The sequence below is a fragment of the Triticum aestivum genome, chromosome 1B (genome assembly GCF_018294505.1).
Source record: "Triticum aestivum cultivar Chinese Spring chromosome 1B, IWGSC CS RefSeq v2.1, whole genome shotgun sequence".
Taxonomy (NCBI): Eukaryota; Viridiplantae; Streptophyta; class Magnoliopsida; order Poales; family Poaceae; genus Triticum; species Triticum aestivum.
The window spans coordinates 589,778,948-589,788,229 of NC_057795.1; positions in this window are offsets into that span (position 1 = coordinate 589,778,948).

Consider the following 9,282-nt stretch of genomic DNA (forward strand, 5'->3'; position numbering starts at 1 on the left):
AATATTATGTTCGAACCAGCTGTGTGCATGTCTTTCAACTCTGAGCAGGAGGCATATGAGTTTCACAATGCGCTCTCCTGGGAAGTCGGGTTCGGCATCAAGCATGGGAACAAGTACATCAACGGCAACCATACAAATCTAAACAAGATTTACTCTGCTCATGCGAGGTTAGCTGACATGTCATTTTTTAGAATTAATATAAATTGATTCGAGATATGTGGCTAACAGAGTCGTGTTTTGTTATCTTGGATAAAGGGCAAAGACAGTAAACAAAATTCAAGATCATCCAGGACGCAATTAGGGCTGGACTAACGAGCTACTCGACTCGTTAAGACTCGGCTCGTTAAGGCTCATGATCGTTAAGGCTCAGCTTGTTAAGCTCGTTAAGGATAATGAGCTAAATATAAAGATTGGCTCGGTTCGTTATATGTTCGCGAGCGCTCGCGATCAGCTCATTAGGAAAATGCATCAGTAAACAAGATACGTCACATGCATATAATCACAAACATATATAGGTCCAGCTAGTAGGATTCAATAAATCGAGAATATGAGAAGACGAGAAAGATGTGAATGTGGCAAATAGCTCGTCCATAGACTTAGCAGTAATCAAAGTCACCAAAAATTTTCTATAATGAACAAAATCACGCTACTGCCGAGCTTAACGAGTAGCTCATGAAACTTGCAATCTCGATTATTTAACTCGTCAGTGTTAACGACCAAAAATTGCTGCTCGGCTCGGTTCATTAAGAAAATGAGCCGAGCTCAAACGAGTCGAGTAGCCGAGCGCTCATTAGACTCACCGAGCTTCGAGCTTTTTGTCCAACCCTAGACGCAATGTCGTTAACGTACCCAGCCGCCCATAGAGTTGAAGACGGCACGGGTTCGCTCGCCAGGGGGCATAGTGCGAGTCGCCCCAAACGGCGTCGAGCGGACAGTGCTTCAGGAGCCAGTGGGATCTCCTGCACCCGTCCACATGGATGAGCACGAACCGCCTTCAAAGGAGACCACAACCGTAAACTTGGCTGTGCAGCTGCTTGACCTCCACAAAGCTGGCTGGCAGAACGACGTGACCAAGCTCGTCATCCAGGGCACAACCATCAGCAGTATGTAGAAGGACATGTCCCTTTCCATGTACTTCCTCTGTCCCAGAATATAAGAACGTTTTTGATACTATGCTAGTGTTAAACACGTTCTTATATTTTGGGACGGAGGGAGTAGTACGTATCAAGCTTGATGGAGACGATCCTGCACATGGGGAGCAGTTTCTTCGCCGTCCCAAGCCACCACGCCTGCTCAGGGACGCGCTCTAGGAGCGAGTAAATTACAAAAAACCACCACAATTGAGAACCCTAATTAAGAAAACCACCATCATATATATATATATAGGGAAAATGCATCCTACTACCGGGTGCAGTTACACCCATTTCTCATATACTACCATGTGGTAGTATATACTCTACATTATTATTTTTAGTATGTTCACATACTATATCTAAGATATTCCAAAATGAGTTCGATGAAAAAATTGCAAGTGAGCCCATAGTTTTATTGTTTTTGTGAAATACGTACATATTTGTATGTGAAATGGAGTATGCACAAAATATGATACATACTACCAAAAAAGTAGTATATATATATACTACCTATACATTCTTATATAGTACTACATACTACGCGTACATACTCTCCGATATGATATATACTACCTAGAACGTATGAAACAAAAATGGGAGTAACTACACCCGATAATAGGAAAAATTCGTCCTATATAGGGAAAACATCAGTACACCCATATATATATACATCTGGGCTATTCTGTTACGCGTAACAGAATATTATTCTGTTACCCTTTTTGAACTGACGGTTACAGATGATTGTACTGATGTTTTCGAAGTGGTTGAACTGATGCTTTCAGTTGTGTTTAACGGATCGTCTTCTTTAGTTCAAAAACCTTTTCTAATTTTTTTGTCGGAACGGGACGTGTAATATATCGTTGGAAAGCTCTTGACAACCATATTTCAAGTATATTTAACGTTTTTGCAAAATAATTATGGATTAAGAGCAGTTTTTAAAAAACCATTTTTTTTCAAAACCGAAAACGCGAATCGTACTTTATTCTCAATTTTCAAACGGTTTGACGGAATTGAGCAAATGAGATGGCGTTGGAAAGCTGGTGAAAATCCGCATCTTCCATATATGTATTATTTTTTCTAATTCTATATGATTTAAAAGTAATTTGAAAAATGGTGAAATTCTGGGCAAAACGTATTTTCACGATTTTTTGCAAACGGTTTGTCGGATTGACGCAAATGATATGGCGTTGGAAAGCTATGGAAAATGCGCAACCTTTGCGTATAAAAATGTTTTTCTAATTCTTTACGGTTTAAAAACGAATTCGAATACGGTCAAATTTAATTTTGAACACGATTTTTTGAAAAAGTTTGTCGAAATATGGCAAATAATATATTGTTGGATAGCTATCGCAAATGCGAAACTTAGTCATATTGAACGTTTTCTCTACTTCGCAACCATTTAAGAGTAATTTTGAATACGGCATGACGGATCCTGCTGTTTTCTCATCTGAAAAATAGAGTAGTCGTACTGATATATGTGTATGTTTGTACTGAGCTATTTTTTGTAGAGTAATTTTGAATGGTTCCGAAAAAGGGTACTTATACTGATGCTTGCATGGGTTTGTACTAAGCGTGGTTTCACTAACTAGACTTTGCTCTGTTTTTTGGGTAATATTTTTCTCGTAAGTTTTCAACGGTTTACTGTATCGTCGCCCCTGTACTTGTATGGTTTTTTGCTTGAAATTTACAATTTGAATTTCTGCCATTTCTTTTATTTTGAATGGACCACCGTTTTTAACTCATACTGAGGTACTTACTACGCCCGAACTGGGGTGGCTATCGCGTGTGTCGGCGTGTTTTGAACTCGAAGAAAATGTTTCGCATGTTTTCTTTTAACTCAATTATTTTTACAACGATGTTCTGAACTTCTCTAATTTTACGACTTGTACTTTTTACCATTTGAGTTGCATGGGGTTTCTTTTTGCTTGAACTTTTACAATTTGAATTTCTATCATTTCTTTTATTCCGAACGGACCACCACTTTTAACTCGTACTGATCAATATTTTTAATTGCAAGGTACGACGAACTCATCTTCACCCCCGCCATGGCAGCTACCCCGCTTCCCCCGCTGATGGCTAGCAGGGCCACCCCGGCGTGGAGGGCGGCCAAGTGCCCTTACTTACAGATGGAGGGGTTGGCCGGCGGCGGTACGGCTGTGGGATCTCAGGGGAGAAGGTGGACGGATCTCGGGGAGGAAGGTGGACGGAGCGTGGGGAGGGAGGCAGACTGATTGCGGGGAGGAAGGCGGCCGGAGCGCGGGGAGGAAGACGGCTGGAGCGCGAGAAGAAAGGCAGATAGAGTGCGGGGTAGGGAGGAGGCCGGCACGTGAGGAGGAAGGCGACCGGAGCGGAGGAAGGAAGGCGACCAGAGCGGAGGAAGGAAGGCATCCTGAGCGTGGGGGGTGGAGGAGGCCGACGCACGAGGGAGGGCGGCTGTCGGCGCGAGGTAAGGGCGGCGCCGGTGTAGGAGGGAAGGAGGCAGCGGGGTTTGTGGGGAGTGATGGGCATGGGCTCACAGGGATGAGGAGGTGGTGCTGGTGGCGGCGAGGGCCGTCGCGACGGCGCGCTTGAGGCGAGGCCGGCCGGAGGCGCGCTGGGATGAGGCCGGCCGGCAGCGCGGGGGGGGGGGGGGAGGCCGGCCGGTAGCACGCTGGGAGGAGGCCGGCCGGTGGCACGGTGGGGAGGAGGTTGGGCGGCGGTGGGCACGGGGCAAGAAGGATCTGCGGGGGGATCAGGGTAGTTTTCTTTTTTTGGGCCGGCCGCGCCTTATAGGGACCGAGGGTAACAAAATAATATTCTGTTACCGGTAACAGAATAGCTCTGTCCTATATATATTCATGCAAGTGTTAAAGTATACTTCCTTCCTAAGACCATGAGAGTATCGAGTAACTTCACGCTCAAAGGTATACTTTGGGATTCGTCAAACATTACCCGTAACACGATGATTATAACGACAACTTTCGGATAGACTTGATAGCTCAATATTGAGATTTTCTCCTTCGAACATGGAGAGATATTCTTCGGGCCCTCTCGGTATTATGGTATCCATCATCGTCTGTACACAATGTGATATGATCATGGATATACGAGAATGCAGAAAAGAGAACAAAACCAGAAATGAGGATAACTTGGAATAGTGATCAAGCACTACTAGGGAGAAGCCTAGCAGTAGCGCGGGTTTTTTGCCTATCAGTAGCGCGGCTAACCACACTACTGCTACGACGCTACAGCCATAGGTTAGCAGTAGCGTATGTTAACACGCGCTACTGCCATATCAACTTAGTAGTAGCGCGTAAAGCAACATGCGTTACTGGTAATTACTAGTAGTGCGTCTCACTGCCCATGCTACTACTATTATTCCGTATTCTATTTCTTTTTTATTTTATATCGTATTCCTACACCTTTATACAAGTTTTCATACAGTAGCAATTTAGAGATTGTTTTTACATTATAATGAGTTATTAGATCACTAGGTGAAAGAACCGCGGATTAAACTAATTCGCGGTTCTTTCACCCAATGATATAATAACTCATAACTCATCATCATCATCATATTAATATAAAAACTCTGGCATCATATCATCACCAACAACACTAGCTAATAATCATCATAGTCATACTGTAGCTATCTAATCACCACCAATACTAGCTAATACTCCCTCCTTTCCTAAATATAGGGTGTATAGTTTTTGGCACGGAAATTAAAGAACGCATGTTGAGGAAAAATTTCACAAGTTTTGGGAGAGATTTCACCTGACTAATTGACATGAGAAAATAGGGGAGCTTTCCTAACATAAGGAAATGTAATCAAATCACTAAAAAAAATTATCCAGACGAGTGGTGCAATGCAATACACCTTATATTTTAGATTTTTTTCTCAAAAATCTATACACCTTATATCAAGGAACGGAGGGAGTAATAATCATCAGTCATTACCACCAACACTAGCTATTTAATCATCATGGTCATAGTGTAGCACATCATCATCTTCAAACTCATTCTAGCTAGCTAATCACTCCTGCTGCTCTCTCTCGGGTAAAATAGCATAGAATATGTGTAGCAGTCCTAATTCACCATATTGGAGCATGCAGATGAACCTGTCTCCCAATTGTGGGTTGCGCTTCTGATTGCTACCCCCTAGTACTTCTCTGCGATCCTTCACAATTCTGCTCCAGTCTTTCACTATCAAGACTTGCTCGGTTTTAGAAATTCTGAATGCACTCATGTGCAATGTAGAATGTCTTGGCCGTAAGCTAACCATTGCCATGTGACCTTTAGACTCGATCCAATGAGGCACAACTATCATCGGGAGTCCCTGTTGAAGAACATCGTAGTAACATACTTAGAAATGAAGTTTAGCTTAAAACATAATGTATGCAAAAGATGCACCGAGGACAGATAGTAAAAATCTTACCATCTTTCCTAATAGATGTGACCGTAGTTCAGTACGAACACTATTGGTCACACGTTTTGAGTACTAAGATTTTCAAGCTCAGGAAAATAATTTCTCTTGACAGTATCAAGATCCTCAAGCCATGAAACATAATGAATTATCTCCTCGCAGATTAGTTCAGCCTCGGGATAGTGGCAGGTCATGTATAGCAAGCGCCAGACATGTTTGCTTGAATGGAAATAAGCTGTCAATAGAAATTAGTTGTCAACTATTCTTGAATAAACAATATCGAAGACATAAATATGGTTGAGAAACTCACATAATGATAGAACTGGAGGCGTCTGCACGTCGACCCAGATGTCGATATTACCTTCAATATCATCTTCCGGATGAATATCAAAGGTGATAAGCATATCAGGCTCAAATGTATAAGCCTTGCATAGTGCTCTCCAATTTTTGTATTCAAAATAGGGGTAGGTGTCTGCATTGTATAATTTTGTGTCGAAAGTATAACCATGCTCGGTTCTCAAGTGAACTCTCTTTACCTCCATAGTTTTCATAGGACTGAAACCAATCTTATCCAAGACAAAAATTCTTGCATGGCAGGGGATACGCTAGTAGAATAATAAAAAATTAAAATTATAAGTTGAAGCAAAAGAAGCAGAAGTCATGCTTAATTACAAAAAAGACTTGTCGTTGTGACTTACTGTATCCACTTCGAAGGTCTCATCCATCTTGATGCTGAAGCGCCTATCATCAACTAGGAAATGTCTGTCGCACAAGCCGCGCTTGTCTTTGCAGTATTCGCACATAACGAAATCCTTTTCATCGTCAGACATTTCCTATGTTCATAGTTGAAATATTAATTGAAAATCAATCAAAGGCAACTAACAGAAAACTCAAAAGTCAACTCAAAATGTCGTTTAATTCTCTTTCTAGCAAATCCGGGGCACTCGATATTTTCTACATATTGTAGCACAAGTCATGCTTAAAATCATGAAAGAATCCGGCATGACCTTTGCTAAAATAGGACATATCGAGCGCCTGAAATTTTCTGGGATGGAAACGAATCAACATTCCGGCAAAACATAGGCCACTCAGAGGCACATTGCAAACAAGAACACCAAGACATACTCTATATTCAGAATGCATCATCATCGACATCAATGACATGGCAACTATATAGCACTAGCATTTTCATCATCGACATTTACAACACATTATCATTTGGCTATTCTCACCTAGAGGTCTTAAGAGGTCGACGATGGGGACAACTGCGGGGATGAGGCAGGGGCAAACTTGATTTCTGCAAAAACAAAATATATTAACCACTTACTATAAATAAACTAATTCTATTAAGCACTTACTATAAATAAACTAATTCTATTAAGCACTTAATATAAATAAACTAGTTCTATTTAGCACTTGCTATAAATAAACTAGTTCTATTAAGCACTTACTGTTGGGGAACGCGATAATTTCAAAAAAATTCCTACAATCACACAAGATCTATCTAGGTTATGCATAGCAACAGAGGGGAGAGTGTGTCCACGTACCCCCCTAGACCGAAAGCGGAAGCGTTTAGTAAACGCAGTTGATGTAGTCGAACGTCTTCGAGATCCAACTGATCTAAGCACCGAATGTACGGCACCTTCGTGTTCAGCACACGTTCAGCTCGGGTACGTCCCTCGTACTCTTGATCCAGTTGAGGCCAAGGGAGAGTTCCATCAGCACGACGGCGTGGTGATGGTGATGATGAAGTTACCGGTGCAGGGCTTCGCCTAAGCACTACGATGATATGACCGAGGTGTGTAACTATGGAGGGGGGCACCGCACACGGCTAAACAATGTCAACTTGTGTGTCTATGGGGTGCCCCCTGATAACCCACAAGTATAGGGGATCGCAACAGTTTTCGAGGGTAGAGTATTCAACCCAAATTTATTGATTCAACACAAGGGGAGCCAAAGAATATTCTCAAGTATTAGCAGTTGAGTTGTCAGTTCAACCACACATGGATAACTTAGTATCTGCAACAAAGTATTTAGTAGCAAACTAGTATGATAGTAATGGTAACAATGATAAAAGTAACGATAGCAGTTTTGTAGTAATTGTAACAGTAGCAACAGTAAAGTAAATAAGCAAAGCACAGTATGTGAAAAGCTCGTAGGCATTGGACCAGTGATGGATACTTATGTCGGATGCGATTCCTCATGCAATAGTAACCTAGGGTGACACAGAACTAGCTCCAGTTCATCAATGTAATGTAGGCATGTTTTCTGAATATAGTCATACGTGCTTATGGAAAAGAACTTGCATGACATCTTTTGTCCTAGCCTCCCGTGGCAGCGGGGTCCTAGTGGAAACTAAGGGATATTAAGGCCTCCTTTTAATAGAGAACCGGACCAAAGCATTAGCACTCAGTGAATACATGAACTCCTCAAACTACGGTCATCACCGAGAAGTATCCCGATTATTGTCACTTCAGGGTTGTCGGATCATAACACATAATAGGTGACTATAGACTTGCAAGATAGGATCAAGAACTCACATATATTTATGAAAACATAATAGGTTCAGATTTGAAATCGTGGCACTCGGGCCCTAGTGACAAGCATTAAGCACACCAAAGTCATAGCAACATCAATCTCAGAACATAGTGGATATCTAGGGATCAAACCCTAACAAAACTAACTTGATTACATGGTAAATCTCATCCAACCCATTACCGTCCAGCAAGCCTACGATGGAATTACTCACGCACGACGGTGAGCATCATGAAATTGGTGATGGAGGATGGTTGATGATGACGACGGCGACGAATCCCCCTCTCCGAAGCCCCGAACGGACTCCAGATCAGCCCTCCGGGAGAGATTAGGGCTTGGCGACGGCTCCGTATCGTAAAACGTGATGAAACTTTCTCTCGGATTTTTTTCTACGTGAAAGGGTATATATGGAGTTGGAGTTGAGCTCGGTGGACATCCAGGGGGCCCATGAGGCAGGGGGCGCGCCCAGGGGGAGGGGGCGCCCCCACCCTCTTTCGCTAATATTTTTTTATATTTTCCAATAATAACCTCTGTGGATTTTCAGGTCATTCCGAGAACTTTTGTTTCTGCACAAAAATAACACCATGGCAGTTCTGCTGAAAACAGCGTCACTCCGGGTTAGTTTCATTCAAATCATGCAAGTTAGAGTCCAAACAAGGGCAAAAGTGTTTGGAAAAGTAGATACAATGGAGACGTATCAACTCCCCCAAGCTTAAACCTTTGCTTGTCCTCAAGCAATTCAATTGACAAACTGAAAGTGATAAAGAAAAACTTTTACAAACTCTGTTTGCTCTTGTTGTTGTAAATATGTAAAGCCAGCATTCAAGTTTTCAGCAAATATTATGATCTAACCATATTCACAATAACACTTAGGTCTCATGTTTACTCATATCAATGGCATAATCAACTAGTGAGCAATAATAATAAATCTCGGATGACAACTCTTTCTCAAGACAATCATAATATGATATAACAATATGGTATCTCACTAGCACTTTCTGAGACCGCAAAACGTAAATGCAGAACACCTTTAAAGATCAAGGATTGATCACTAAACATTGTAATTCATGGTAAAAGAGATCCAGTCAAGTCATACCCAATATAAATTAATAGTAATGCATGCAAATGACAGCGGTGCTCTCCAGTGGGTGCTTTTTAGTAAGAGGGGGATGACTCAACATAAAAGTAAATAGATAGGCCCTTCGCATAGGG